Below are 16,087 nucleotides of genomic sequence, written 5' to 3' on the forward strand. Positions count from 1 at the left end.
TTGTATATTACCCTTTGTAAACGGGTGTATAGGCCTGACTTACCCTACTAAATTGAGTGTTGATGTAATTTAGGTGCTTAAATTTAAATATCATCAATGAAGCACCCTCAATAAAGGGATCGGATTGTTAAATAAAAAACAAAAATACGTCTCACCCCACCCGCATACCGGCAAAGGAGCTCAATCGTGTCAAATTGTACATTGAACTGAATTTAGTGTACTCACGATTTCAAAACGTTAAAGAATTTCAGACCCTATGCGCTCTAAAATAGAATAAATGATGATATCCAGAAGTATATCAGTTGGACGAACCATTTATGGAAACACTTAATCGTCTACGAGGGTGATCAACATGAGGGTAGTTTGTTCATATATTATATCAATGACCGCCAAGCGTAATTGTTTTTTCCTTCTACAGTTTTAGCTTATCTACTCAAGTTTTTTGTAAGTTTGCATTAATTTAGTAACAAAAATAAATGATAAGGATTAGGTATTATCGTCTAATGACCGATTTCTCAGTTTAGTACCATCCTTATGTAATGTGAAAGCTTTCAGAAATCAGAGCTTACGACTTCTGATGAAGGCTAATATTAGTAATAATTCATTTTTAATAAAAAAGAAAAACGTCTTCAAAATGTTAGAACTAAACCAAATTGAAATGGGACCACATGGGAACTTTCAATAAAAATTCTTTTGAATTACAAAAATCCGTGAGCCAGTCAAAACTTCTGAGGTAACAAACCCAAATAAATGCCTGCAGTACCTACCTAGGTACTCTTCTTCTTTTCAATGAAGTTGGGTTTGTCTAGTAAAGTAGACCTTGTTGACTTGTTTACTAGAGCAGCATGTTTTTTGCACAGAAATCAAATAAATCTAATTTCCAATTTGTAGATAATATAAACCTTTTATTACACAACTCTAGTCACATAATAGACCTTAAGGAAATCTATAAACAATACGGAAATATTTATTCATTCAAATAAAAACTATTACTGACCGTAATAACGTAATGGCATTAGAAACAATTTCCGTTGCCATTTTATCCGTTAACTTTCGTGGTATATTTCATTTCATACTTGACTTACCGTAAAGGGGAATTTCTTCGTTTACATCCCTTATTTTTCAACTAATTTTATACACCCTTAGTACCAACATTCACACGGCTATGTGGTAAACGGTTTTACCAACTATTTTTATTACTACAGCTTTTTTTCTTTTTAATTATAAAACTTGGCAGTCTAAGTAAACGCTTGGTGGTTTTAAATAATACTGCCATATCTGTTTCCACTCCTGTAATACAATACTTAGTGTGTATTAGAGTCATAGCTATCTACTATTATTATTAAGTAGATATGGTATGGTTACATTGGAAGATATGCTAAAATCTAACCGAAATAGTATATTATTTATTATCTTCTTTATCGTTATAACATCAGAGAGAGAGAGAGAGTTAAAAAAATGTGAAATTATTGTGCCATTTTAAAGATATGATTATAGGAATGAAACATCTTACACTTGAAGATAACATTTTTGTAAGACAGTACAAAGTGCAGACCTGGGTATGGTGGGCAGGTAGTCATAATTGTAAAATTATGACTCTACAAACTCTCCTCTATGTAATTCATAGACTTTCAGCCTATTTCACTAAATTACTAAATCAGAAAGTTACTTGTTACAAACATACAAGAACAACCTAGTTATTCTTCTCACGGTGGATACTTGTGGCGCCACAATTTTTTTTTTTAATTTATAAAGTAAGATTAATGATTATTAAAAAAAATAAACACCTTAAACTGGTTAGAACTGAATAAAATTTTAATGGAACCAACGCTGAATTAAAAAAAAAAGAATTATGAGTAGAAAGTTCAAAGGTAAAAACCCCAACACAAATTACAAATACTTGCCTGTACCTATATGTATGTATGAATTATACAGGGTGTCCCACTGTTGGTATACTAAGCTCAAAGGAGGTTATAGTTTTGCATACGCTGAGTACGTAAAAAATACTTATAAAATTCCAGACACAGTTTTTTTTCAAATACTTAGATGAATTCTTAAAACTCTATGTGTGCACCCATAACAAGCAACCTGAACAGCTTTGCTAGCAGCACGTGACCTATCGTTAAGATTATGTTTTCATAGACAAAATGCTCACATTATCGAAGCGGTATATGCCGGCTGCGCGAAGCTAGGGAAGAGAACATGGATTTTCAGGAAAAATTTAGCAAACATTTTTTGATGTAATTTTTTTGTTTAAGTATTATTTTCGTGTTCAGTGTATGCACAACTACAAGCCCCTTCGCGCTTAGTATACCAATAGTGAGACACCCATAATGCATGTCCATCTATGTGTAACTTAATCTATAACACTTTAACGGTTTGGCTGCAAAATCGGTTTAATAGTTATTATTTTTGTAGGAACTCGATTGTTTTTTGAAATAAAGCTGGATGTGAAATAACATAGAAATTTATTTTAAAATAAATGTTTACGAAATATACGTATGAAATATACGATGTATACGTATCTTGTCAGAATAGATTGACTAAGTAATTAAACTTTTAACCTACCTACCGTACTTTCCATGGCAAGTCCCGCAAAAAATAAGCACAACGGAAGACTTAACTTCATCAAAAACTGTTTGTTTTTTTTTCATTTCTCGGTAACCGCCCGCGCCGCGATATACTTAATCATCCCTAATAAATGATCGTGTAGTCCCTGATGGCGGGGCCCGGTTTAATAACCTGTAACTGAAGCGCCCCTCGGCGCTTATCGCGGTTCACGGTGTCAAACGACAAGTGCTCATGGTTTCCGCATGAGTTATCGCTTATGGAAGTACCTGTAATAATAACAGATCGAAATCTATTATATTATGATGTCGTCTAATAAAGTGAATTTAAACGAAAGCTTTGTTTACTGAAATGACCGTCGTATTTCAAAAATTATCACCGTTGTTTGAGTTTGGTCTGGCTTATAAATTTAAATTTATAAAGAATAGAAAAAATTGGTTTTGGTCTGGCTTATTTTATTGTAAACGAATTCTTTAATTTATATGAATTTCACTCATAGGTACTCATATTTAATCAGTTTTATGATCTGTAACATTAATATCAGTACATTTATTCTATAAATCTGAGATCTAGGTAACATTTTCCATGTATTATCATTCACTTCTAGTTGTTCTATATCCTAATGTTCGCGTCACAAATGGAGTCGCATGTCACGTGACGACACCGACATGGGGAGCGAGTTCATTCATATTTTCTTTTCGGTCTTATGCCCACAGAGAATGGCAAGTATAAATAAAATATAATATAATATACATACCTATAAAGATTAAATCTGAATCCTTACTTCATCTAAAACACAATACAAAGAAAATTGTACTAAACTTTATTTATAAACAAAGTGCACGTGCGAAAATGAATAAGAACGTATCTGTGCTTATTTGCATAGTATTATAATTAAAGTCTACTCTACGTTCTTACTTATTACACAGAATTTAATTCTTTTTTTCGAAGAAAATCTATTTATTTAAATAAAGCTCTAGGCAGTGTGTTCGATCTGACAAAATGTATTGTAGTCCAAAATGAAATAAAATCATTATAAAAAAAACCCACAGAAACACATATGTATATTGTAATTTAAAACAATATACCGACCGAATTGAGAACCTCATCTTTATTTTTAAGTCGGTTAAAAACTAAATCCACCTGCATGGAAGCTTGCACTAGACTGGTTTTTATTTTATAAATGCAGTGTAAAGCTATAAATACATATTGAAATTGCTTTTACTCATTCTAGGGTGCGGCACGGCACCCCTAATTACGCGTGGGGCCAGAAATAAAAAAGGCAATCTTGAAAATCTCCCACGAGCCGAGAGGGAAGAGGGCAAAGCTTGTTCGGGAGCTTCGGGTGGTGCTTTTTGTCCTTTTTGCCGACATTCAGATGGGGATGACCGGACAGTACTTTTTTATTTTTCATTCTCCTCACTCAATGTTTGTGAGCTTTGTCTGCTTAAATTGAACTCGGAATAATGCGGGTAAAACGCACTGGATTTATCGGTGATAGATATTATATAGATAATAGTGGGTGGTATGAGCACTATACAATAATTTTTGGCATCTAACTAGTGGTCATAACAATTGACTAATCATAAATTCATTGTAATAAAAATCTAACTTCCATAAATCAAATAAATAGATTCCGGTACTGGCTCTACATCATAATTTATAAGGTTCTGTGACTTCCTTTGTTTATAAAAAAGGTCAAACAGAAAGATCTGATTATTTTTTTAATACACAATTCCGCAAACTTCATACCAACTGCAACACCTGTAAAAGCCTGTTCACTCCATTTATGTCAGAATATAGCATTACACGTTTGATATAATCTCATTACTTAGGTATGTTAAATCATACTGCGCCTGCATTATAATGGATTATATGATGGAACATATTACGTCAGTTGACATTAAGCATATCCGATAATATGATCTATTCAGCGCACCACCCCCTTTAAATTGGTTCCAGCTACATGCGGGTGTTATCGACTATGTATCGGGGAGGCACCACCCTACCCAGGACATCGTTTTCCACCCGTTATAAATTTATCTACGCCGATCGATATACCCATTGGAAAACTACCAACATGAAAAGCCAATTAGGTCTGGCTTGTTGTAGCATCCTTTTGATTTAAATATAGCCCTGGGAGGGAGGCAAATTGATTCCATTAATTTATAAGCATGTAGTTTAATTAATTTGCGTTGTAATCGAATATGAATGACGAAATAAATAATTAAAGTGCATAAAATGTGACCTTGCTTTTTTCTTAATTTTGTTATATTTTAGTATCAATTAACTAGGAGAGCTTTTGTTTTATTTTCTAAATTTAATTAAGGTTTTTATAGTATGCATTGTGCTAAATATTAATAAAAAAAATCGCCTGAGAACTTAGGAGTAGAACGCTTACATATTTTCATAGTTTGAAGTGCAGTAAATGCGTATGCCGCTGGACAGACACAGATAAAATGAAACTAAGTAATAAACAAACAAGATGAGGGAACTCTACAATTTTCCTATTTCCCCTATCCCAGTCGGAATTTAGTGGATCGGCGGTAAAATAGTGATTTAGGAATTAATAGATGAAGTTGCTTGAAAGATTTTCCAAAATAGAACCTTTACAACACTGATAGCCTATCAGTGATAGGCTTCCAATTTTACGCCTACTTACATCCTAGAGTCTAACGATTTGACGACAAATCTAGTTTCGTTATTTTTGACCTGATATGACCTGGTTTTGGATGATATTTGTTAATAATGCGAATATATTATTATTGATTCTTAGGTGTTTATCTGTAAATATCTGGTCGGATCCAATCTTAGGTACCAGAAGAAGCAGCTGCATCGAACGAAAGTAACTGCACTCTCGGAAATTTTTATTAAAACGCAATTATTACATATTTCAGAAAATCTGATAAGTAGGGTTATTAATTAATATATTATTGTATCTTCTATGCAGTCATTCTTACTTAATTAGGGCTTGGATGACATATATTATGATAATATAATGGATATGTAAATATTTTTCAGAGAATCAAGGTATTTTGTCATTTTTAATTTAATTTATTCATTCAATGAATAAATATAGGACAATATTTTGCAAGTGATTTAAACCACCATATTTACACGTGGCATTTATTTTTAAGGTACAATATAAGTATGATTTCTAATCTCTTAAACAATTTCATTATACTTTGTTTATTAGGTAAAAGGAACATAAACTATTTCGAGGCAATAATTTCCTGTTATTCAAACAAATTATAACATCATCGTGTCTTCCCGCCATAAAATACGGTTTGTGGTTTAGCGCTTTGGTCTTCGACTCTTCGTAATAATATTATACCTAGTCATATTTGAATAATATTCAAAACCACAAACAAATGACTTAATTATTATTTAAAGGTTTAATATTAGTCTTAAAAGCAATGCTTTGTATATCTTCGTGAATTTGAAATGTACAGGAAACATGAAACACAAAGCGAGGATCGTTTAATAAATGTTAAATGTGTTCGTAACCATAAAGTCACTGAGGTGGTCATTCTAAAAGGTTGAAGGCACCAAGCACACACCTGTACGTAGACATTCTCAAGGCGGCAATAGCCGAACTTATCGCCACGCGGTGACGCAACCCAAACAGGATCCACCTCCCAACAAAAAGTTCCACGGCCACTATTTCGAAACTCGTGCGCACCTAAATAGAGAAAGGCATCTATGTGCTTGTACATCATTTGTTGCTCCTCTAGTCGCAACCCACGGGGTACGGGGTGAATGCCCTTAACGTCCACCATCCTCCTCGAGTATAGTGCCTTCCCTTTCTAGCCTACGAGAATCCCTCTTCTTTTGACTTTGAAAAGAGGGCACGTATTTCTTTGTGCTGCCGTAATTTGAACTTACTCACGCCTAGCTTTAGAGTCGGTCTTCCCGTGAATGAGTGATTGCTGTGTTCAGTTAAGGGTGTGTGCGCAGTGCGCGTGCGTTTGTATTCAAATGAGGACAGTGCGTTCCGCGCCGGAGAGCACTATGATTGTACTTTTTTAGTCCGAGAGCCGTAATCAGCTACAAGGAAATGAGCATCCTTAGGGGTGGCGCGAGGCGACGACCAGGCTTGGTATTGAGGACATCGTCTTGTTAATATACGGCAATTAGTCGTTCTAGGACGCTCGCATATTGTAAACTACACAGAGATGTTTATACTTGCTCCACGTTGCGCTATAATTAATATTGATTAACATCAACTCTCTATGAATATGAAGTCTGAAATTTTTCATAATACTACTTAGTGATCGACCAATAGAATTGCACCATTTGACGTCACGTGGTATAACCTACATGGTATTATACTGATAATTTTTTGAAAATTTTCTCTGGTAGTTGACGTCAAACTGACAGGTTGAATTCAATTGTGAAATTATTGGCCGACATTTGGGACGGAAAAATAATCCCCCGAATACCACACGAGCTTCAAAATTATCTGGCATTTCCCTCAAGGTTCCCTGCAAACAAATAAAGTCGTCAAGTTTTTCAGGAAAAATCACTCGCGCTTCGCGCTCGTAATTTTTAAACCTGAAGGACTTGACTCCTTCATTTGTTTGCAACGAACCTATCGGAAAATACCCGATAATTTTGAAACTCTTGTGATATTTATAAGTGAGTATTATGAAAAATTTCAGACTGCATTGATTTTGTTTACTTTAATAATATTTTCTAGGTATATTATGTTTTTCTAATATTTCATACGGTAAGCAATTTGTAGATTTCTGGTGGGTAATAAAATTGAACAAATAAAACTAATATTATAAATGCGAAAATAACACTGTCTGTCTCTTCCTATAGAGATAGCTTGAGACCTAAGAAAGGACATAGGATAGTACCTAGATAATTTTATCCCCGATATCCCACGGGAACGGGAACTATGCAAGTTTTTCTTTGGCTATGCGTGCAAAGCCGCGGGTGGATATCTTTTCAGAAATATAATACAGCTATCCTAGCTGAAATTATTGGCGTTTACTTATTTTAAATAATAGATAAATAATATCATAAATTTGTCGTATTACAAGCTCAAACGTGTTAAATTGATATTATAATTGCCTGAATTCTTAGAAGCTGCAGCGTTAGAGGGTCTGTAATGTACCTGTACCAACTATCTAATTTCTCGCGAAAACATTCTCAACAGATATCGCAAAATGTTGAATTTAACATTGCGTGCTCTGTGGAACCCTAATAGAAAGATATAACTGTATACATTTCTATGTTGATTTTCAAAAGCCTATCTATAACTGCTATAAATCAAAATTTGTGCCCGACACGCCTCTACATATATCAAATTAAACTTTCACATAGGAGGCTATATTGGGCATTGGCTATACAATATGTGATGTGATATTGCCGATATTGATTCTCGCATCGCCTGTCACAGTGATTCACAATTTGTAAAGTAGGTTGTTTTAACAAGTTCGCTGAGTGTGCGGCGGATGACCCAAATCGAATTTTGTTGCTTTTTACATGAAATTCTTAATTTTAGCTTGCAAAGGCACATATTCTGCTGAACGAAGTATGCGTTTTGCTAACTGTAGAACTTTTTATGATCCTGCATTTCATAACTGTACAAAATATTGAGTGGGCTTCATTAATCATTAATTCATTTTGTAAATTCTCATTTTTTTTCATTTAAACAGAGTACCTTTAACTGGTTGTGTTTAATTAAATTATGAACGTTATATAAAACAAAGTCACCCCCCGCTATGCCTATGTTTATTTATATATATCTTATAAAAAAATAAAAAATTATAAGTCAAATAATAAAATAACGGCAACTAGGAAAATAACGAGTAGGTACGAACTTGTGATAAGTGACGAATACCCACAGGTAAATATCCTGAATATTCAATAGACTGAAATGGGATATATACATCTCATCTACATCCACTGTATCGTCTGTATCTGACATATTGATCAAATACAGTTGAAGGCTGAAGCATTTATAGTTCAAAACTGTGTAGTCCGATTTAATTACATTTCTTGTTCATTGGTATTGCAGAATTGTTTAATATTGGAAACCTCACGAACATTCTAATTTATTGAAATTTGAAACTACAAAGAAAATTCATAAAAGGCGCAATTACGACTTTGGTTAGTTAGTTAAGTTACAAATATAATGTAGGTACATACTTAGGTAGTTTAAAATAAATAACTTATATTTTCATGGTTTTCACCACTGAATAAAAACTGAAATGGATAGACCATGCTGTATTTCAGTCTCGATAACATTTATTTAATTTATTTAATTAGTCTATTTTATTATTCTTACAACTGATGATTTTACCCATGATATTGACCTTTACTTTATAACACAACATGCACACAAGATAATGTTTATATGGAATCATTCAGTAGGTAAATTACTTACTCGTGCATACAAGTAAGTAGGTAATTAGTGTTGTGTGATATTTTTTGTGCTTCAAATAATTTACTTAAGTTAACCTTAAGTTAGCATAAGTTGAATTATTGAGACTGTATAAATTTATAAACTATTGAGACTGGCAACAAATTTAACATTTGAACAACAAATTTTATTTCAGTTCGGTTTAATTTTTTCTCAAACATTTTACAAGTTAAAAGGCTTTGTTGTGACGAGATACTTGTATTTGAAGTAGCTTGACATCTTGTAGAACCGTGTGTGGGCGTCTAATGACCTTCGCAAATCCTAAGTGAGTTGGGTAGATTCGCAACTATTTATATAGTGTTCAGAGCAAGTTCAGAGTACAAGAAAATACAGTAAAGCATACATATTATATTATTATGTACTACTTGGTTTTATTTTTATTCCTTAAGAAAAATTAAGAGAGTAAATTCAGGTGCTAACTTATACAAGCCCTTTTGTGAAATAATAATATACTATTCTCATATTTCGAGTTTATATTGTGTTACGTATCAATGTAAATATATAGGTACTAAACAAATGATTTTATATAAATTACTTAAATTAGGTACAATATATTGTGAGTAGGTAATATCTTACCTCATTCTCATTTCTCATGTACCTACATATACTAATATGTACCTACTAAATATGAATGAATGTCCCGTTTTACCGTATTGATCTAAGTTTATTTTAGCTGCCTTTCTGTGATTCTTTCGTCTACCTGCTAATATAAAATTAGAAGAATAATTAAAATAGACGCAGGAAAATTCTGTTGTGCGAGCTTCTATTATTTTATTTTTTACATCAAAAAGTAATAAAATTGAGCATAGCTTACTTTGGGAATTAATTAAGTAAACATCGATACTTATGTGTAATGTCAAAAGACCACTCAAAGAGTTTTATATAATTTTAATAACATGATATTCATTAGATTAAAGCTCTTTTTTTTCTTCGCCACAGAGAAAGCTTGCTTTTCTTAAAAAATATAATTTACACCGTGATCTATTTTTAATTTACTGCACAATACTTTCACGCTTTCTTTACAATTACAAGCGTGAGATCAATTCTCATCAAACATTTTTTCTAGCTATGACTCCTAGCAATGTTCAGATAACGGTTACATCAAGAAAAATCTTCAAAGGAATTCATTCATTTAACTTAGTTTTTTTTATAGATATAAATCCTTATTTGATCATAATTAATTATGAATACATCAAAATCTCAGCCTAGTTTACTAAATTTTCTAAGTCCAATTAGTTATTTATTACCTAGTTGTTTAATGACGTTCTTGACTTTGAATAATTTAACTAAGTAATTTAAATTATGCAAATGATGCGAAACGATGATATGTACATTATTTCGTTAATTATGAATCAGAGCATGTTAAACTGTACGTTTCTCAGATAAACTAGTGAATGAAAAATCCGGTTTGGGTATTATCAAATTAGAAGCTTTATAAGATGGCCAAGTTGGGCTTAAAGCACAATAAGTATATGATTTCCATCGGATTCCGAGTGTTTCTCAAGAGGCGATTGGGGTGAACTACTCTCGCCCACTCCATGCTTATCTCCCGCTGAACTGTGTGATGTGGCTCAGCAATAAAATATTTCTTTTTATGTCCCCCTCGTGTAACACGTTTGAACTCTGCTGGCGATTGCGCAACCACTGGTGCATTCCGTGTTTACGCCGCACGGCCAGTACCCTCGATGACTATACTTTGAGGAAGTCAAAAACGTGTTTTGCCTATTATCATTCGAGAGTCAAGTTCAATATCGATATAAAATTGTATCCGATGTCTATTTTGAGTTTACACGTTCCTTTTAGATGAAATGTTAATGAAGCTCAGTCTAACCGAAATAGTCGATCGAGCCAGCCAGCGCTTGCATTTTAAATTATTACTATTTATACACTGGCAGATTTTTTCTCTTTGCTTTTCTAAATTGAGTCTAGCATTGATGCTAGTTCGAAAACGATCTTAATAATTACGTCCGGCAATAGCTTTCGAAAATTTTTACCTTATTTTTGGAGTCGATGACCTGGCGCCTTTAAAAATGAAAGAGGAGCTAACATACCAGGAAGTTTATTGATTTTTACGAATATAATTGTTTAAAAAATAGCTTCAGTAATGTTAAATTCCAGATTGGTGTATTAATTTAGTTCGTATCTGTTGAAGCACAGGCGGAGGCGGCCTCAATTCACCCCACTGTCGGTGTAGTTTCCACTAGCGGTCGCAAAAAGTTGTGAACGGTAGAGTTACCGACGACAACGTAGTGATATCGACAATCATTGATACCACCCAAGCAACGAGACCCCTTGTATCCGCGTATATCTCCCCTTTTGTATTCAATGGATCCAACGACGAAGGAGGTAGCGTAGATCACACAAACTGGTTATGTTTTAATGACACATTGTTGCTTGCTCGGGGAACGGTTTAAGATATTGAGTATGTACTTCTTGCGACATGCTAGAAGTCACCGTTATTCTATTTCCTACATCCTTTATGAGCTTATGTTAATAAAACACAGTGTTCAACAAAATAATTATGTAGTTACGTATTCTATTACTTAGACAATTCTTTTTGTCTAAGTGTACTTTTTCAGAACTGCATAGTGATAGATAGTTAGGTACATCATTGAAAATATCCGCTGGTACAATATTTTTATAGAAAAGCAACGAATTATGCTTAGGCATAATTTAACAAACAAGACAACTAAGTTAATAATCATTGTGCTAAAGCACACATCGTAAACAATTCGGAAGTGTGTTTGTTCACGGGTTTGCGAAAATTGTAGGTGTCCTGAAAGAAAGAAACACATTCTTTGACTAAAATGAAACATTTATTGTTTCTGCCTTTTTCCTATACCTCCATCGACATATTGGTTGAAAAGTGGAAAGTTTTTAATTTTTGTAGATGTAGTTTAATAAACTGAAAAACAATAAATTCGACAAAGATTTTTTTACCACCTTACAGGTATAGGTATCTACTTGAAGGTTTTATGATACATTTTTTTAATGTACCTATTCGGATTCAGATTCAACCAACATGCATACATGCAACCTCTCAATAATCTTTTACATCCCTATATCCCTGTTTGTATGTAGTATTTTTTATTCATATAGTTACTTATTTTAAATTTTTAAGACAAAAATTTTATATTGACTACTGGTTTAGTCACATACTTGAGCGAAATAAGACAAAGTTAGTCAGTAAACAAATCGTAGCTATCTCTGTAGCAGCCAGCAGGTGTAGCAAACATAAAAGTAAAAATAAACCTTTGTAGCATTGAAATCGGTTGCATGAAAAGTAAAATGCACTTATATTTTAGTACAGGAAATTTATTTCAAAACATCCTTAACCTATTCAATCGTAAAAAAACAAATGTCAGTTATATTGTAATAGCATAAATTAGATGTAACCTTCTCAGCACAAAACCACCTACGCGTAAGAATAGAAACGTTCAACCATCTTTAATTTTCTGGGGTTATTTTTAAACCACTTAAAGTTTATTACTGAGTTAATAATTTCATAATAATATACTCCTTTTTTATAATTTATGTATTATAATTTTATTATTAAATCAGTCCCATAGTTTTGTGATTAGCGCGTTTAAACAAACCGACAAACTCCGTCAGCTTACATTATTAGTAATAGACTATCAATCTAAATTAGCACAATATATTGTTTTCATTTGAATTAGATTATAATACACATTTATTTTCCGAGTGAAAAGAATGTTGGAATTAAGATGAAAGAAATGACAGGGTGAAATTATCGCCAATGATTCAATAGGAACACATTTGACATTACCTCCGAGTTTGTTAACTCTGAATCTTATCTATCTAAAAATTTAAAAATTTGAAAGCCAATACTACTCCAATCATAGAAATAAGTATACAATACTTGCCAAATAAAAATCCGTCAAACCTGCATGAATAAACAAGAAAGGTTGGAGAAAGTTTCTTGGTAAAAAATATTTAAATCTTAGCATTTTGTGATAAATTAAAGGTACACAAATAGATGGCTCGTAAAGGTCACAAAGCCCGAGTTTTAGAGCCCTTCAGAAAGTGTGTCGACTGTGCCCGCGCCCCGCGCCCGCCAACCGCGCTCCGTTGGAAAACATCCATGTATGCATTTTATAGTTTTCCTACGAACTCGCAGTCGTCAAATAGTCAACGCCCAATGGCTTCATAGCTATTCATACATTGCAATTGCAATCATACTTGTACATTGTAATGTCACTAATGTTATGGCATTCTTCGGAATTAACGTTATGAAGTTTCAATAATGAGGTAGTTATATGTATATTAAAATAAACTGTTTTTGGCTCTACAAATTATTATCAGGCAAAGTAATCAAAACTTGTGACATTGGGTTACAATTGGTATATCTTGTGATACTTAGTTGTGATCGTTGGTAAGTATATAAATTTGTCTCAGTACGGTACCTTACAATTATGGGAAAATCATCATCATTAAATCCCATATTATTACATATTCCCACTGCTGCAGGGATACAGGTCTCCTATGACGGTTGAGGACATCCACCACGCTGGCTTATATTTTTGGACATGATGATTTTGATGGTGTCTGTTTTTACAGAATATGTGCTTCCATTAAAAAATATCATCGAGAATCTTATACTTACTTTAGCTACTAGTTTGCTACTACCAAAAATCTACTTGAATTAATCTGAAGAGAAACTAAAAATAAAAATAATTAATTCAACATAACGTTGAATTAATTATTTTTATTTCGCTAGATACTGAAATTATTAAATTATTACCTAATTGATTAAAATTATACAGTTAAGCTATGACTATATAACTTATTAGTCTACCACAGTACCACTAATACGGTTATAAGTTATAACACATGAATAAATTCGAGGCCTTAAAGTTATTAAATATTGAATATATACTTATACCTATATACAGACAAAAAGAGAAATGGTTGTAGATGTACATATATGTAATAGATAATATGGTGGTTTTTATTGGAGCTAAAAATATCTATTTTTATCCTGGGGTAGTAAACCTTTATATGCAAAAAGACTTAGACTTTGCACGTTCTCTTATACTAGTTAATAAACATTATACCAAGCGTAACAAGAGCTCGTGTATGGCAAACCATTACAATTATTTTCAATGAGCATAGTCAGATTTCTTATAATTTTTTCTCAGTTCAAATAACCTTCAAGGGATCTGATGCTGTTCCCTCGAGGGCAGTGCTCGCGAGGTCCACCCGGGGAGGGAGGGGTAAGTTGCGCAACGCATTACAATAACGCGACATTACGTGCTTTGGCCGCTGCGCCCGCGCGGGGGTCATGCGCCGAGCGAGCCGTTTCGGGGAACGGTGATACGAAACCATTGTCACGTTCATCGAACGATTTGCTAATCATATTTGAATAACTGTTGGTAATAATTTGATTTTAATGGAAACGGTTTGAGGTAAAATAATAATAAGTCCAAAAAAGAAGTCTCATTTGTACTGTAATTGAGTATCTTAGAGTTTATATCATGAAATTATTTTTTTTAACTAGTTCCTCCATAAAGAAAAGCGTTTAGGCCCTCCAATAAATTAGGTATGATTATGAATCAGGAGCGCGAATAAGAAACTAAAAATCGACATAAAACTTTACAACACTCATTTCCATCAATTAGTCACAACACGTACAAGCAGGCGCGTAGCTACCGCCGTATCTGCAGTATCAATTATACGGGGCCCCCGCACCAAGGGGGCCCCCAACGTGCGTAAGTTAAAATTACTAAAAACTTCCCAAAAAAATTTTTTTTTTCAGAAATGATGAAAGTAAAAAAAAACAGTTTTCTGGCCTCCTGCGTGTATATTTAATTTGAATTGTTTGTAAACATTTTGGAATAAGTGACAGATAGATAATTATGATGAACAAATATTTCATTTAAATTTTAATTTTATGCAAACATTTTTTTTCTTTTGTGAGAAATCTTTACCCTTCCTAAGGGCCCCCAAACAAATTTTTATACGGGGCCCCGCCAAGGCACGCTACGCTTCTGCGTACAAGTCATAACAATTATTTACTGCATACTGCATATTTTATTATGTAGCTAACTTATTCTTACTTTAAAACGTTAGGTACCTAATTGATTAAATTATTGAAAACCACGTGGTCATGTTCATTTAGGAAAAAGGAAGAGTTACTTCGTGTCCTAAGTTGTCATTTATTTTGTCATAAAATACCTACTTAGTTCATAGATGCATCGTAACGTTTGTTCTTCTGTTATTCATTTTTTCTTTTTGTTTTATCTTGGTTTGCTTATAGCCATTTAATGCAAACTTATTTCATCAATCGGCATTGCGCCAACATACCCGTACATACCAACATAGCCGTAGCCCGTATCTAAAAGCGGGTTACCATGGTAATTTCAAAAGGTACAAATCCATAGAGGATCGCTCATAGAGATCTTCTGTGATCTGTGGGATCGCTAGACCGCCAGAGATCCAGCTGTCCATGGAAGGATGCGCAAGCGACGCTCACTCGTTTCTTTTTAGAAAGTGGCACGTGGCGGGGTTGTTCACCCTGCGCGATCGGGGTCACGCCGCCCGCGCGCCGCACCCCGCGCCCCGCGCCTAGGCCCTAGCCACAACTACTTTACTAGCCCTTGATAAGGAAACTCCATTGACACCATCGAACGGGTCGCCGGATAAGGCGCTCCTTGCGATATATAGGACGACTTCTTTGATATGTTTGTCGTGCGTAAATGATAACTTTTGCAGATAACTCAGCATTCACGTGGAGCTGTTTATACCTACAAAAATCCGTCGTTAACTATTATTCTCAGAAATGTTATTAGATAATCAAGAAATCAGTCTTTCCTTCCATTATTATTGAGGTTTTCTCAACGTAATAATTATTATACCGTAGGTTTCTACACTTTGCACCTCTAATTAAAATATACGTATTACGTTATACGTACCTTATGTGGTAGGTAACTGATATTTACACAAGTGGTGTAAAATAAATAGATTATTACTTAGAAATTATGCATCAATATGGAAAAATAATCTTCAAAACCTAGAAATTATTTTTCCCACAGTGCCAAAACAAAAAAAAAGTGAAGATGTACATAG

This window comes from Colias eurytheme, chromosome 3 (genome assembly GCF_061535395.1).
Source record: "Colias eurytheme isolate Ceu_HAF_F1 chromosome 3, ilColEury1 Martin Lab GWU primary, whole genome shotgun sequence".
NCBI lineage: Eukaryota > Metazoa > Arthropoda > Insecta > Lepidoptera > Pieridae > Colias > Colias eurytheme.